This window comes from Odontomachus brunneus, unplaced genomic scaffold (assembly GCF_010583005.1).
Source record: "Odontomachus brunneus isolate Ranch 3 - 2012 unplaced genomic scaffold, Obru_v1 Obru_scaffold_009, whole genome shotgun sequence".
Lineage (NCBI taxonomy): Eukaryota > Metazoa > Arthropoda > Insecta > Hymenoptera > Formicidae > Odontomachus > Odontomachus brunneus.
This window is the reverse complement of record NW_022639459.1, coordinates 3,274,838-3,275,577: the sequence shown is the minus strand read 5'-3', so window position 1 is coordinate 3,275,577 and position 740 is coordinate 3,274,838.

Below are 740 nucleotides of genomic sequence, written 5' to 3'. Positions count from 1 at the left end.
GGGGGGGGGGGGGGGGGGGGGGGGAAAGAGAAAGAGGGAGAATTTAGTTAAGCGGCGCCAGCGATTTTAGTGCATCCGGTCCTTAGTCGTATTACTGCGTGAATGCCGCGTGAAATGGTACTATTCCGTGAGGATAGCTAATTTGAGTGAAACGTGGTTCAAATTGAAGAACTCGTTCTAGAGTCTTAACATTCTCTACAAGTCGGACAATGTCCGATCGGACAATGTCCGATTTTTCACATTTCTTTCGCGTAATTATTATGTGTCATTGATAACGCAAATTTCTATTCTCTGAATTGCGGAGTTCTATTTAAAATAATTCACAAAATCAATATAATAACATATACATTTATTAGAGCTTCTTTTTATATCAACATTTAATAACATAAATTTAATCTTAGACTCATTTACTTTATAAATATCTTTACTTCTAAATATTTTTACTTTATATATCTTATAAATACTTCTAAATATTTTTATTTACTAAATATCTTTACTTCATCAGTTTGCGAGAATGTTTGAAAATAAAACATCAGACGGGCTTGAAAATGAATCCTTGAACTTGTACTAGATTAAAGTTAACTTATCTAAAGACTTGATTTCATCAGGAAACTTTCCGTTTCCGATTTATTAAAAAATAACGAAAGCATCTGTTCTTCTTTGATTCATTTCGATTTATTCTTGGACGCGGAGAAATCTCCATTAATCCATTAACGTTTCGATGTCTAATCGTTCCTAGA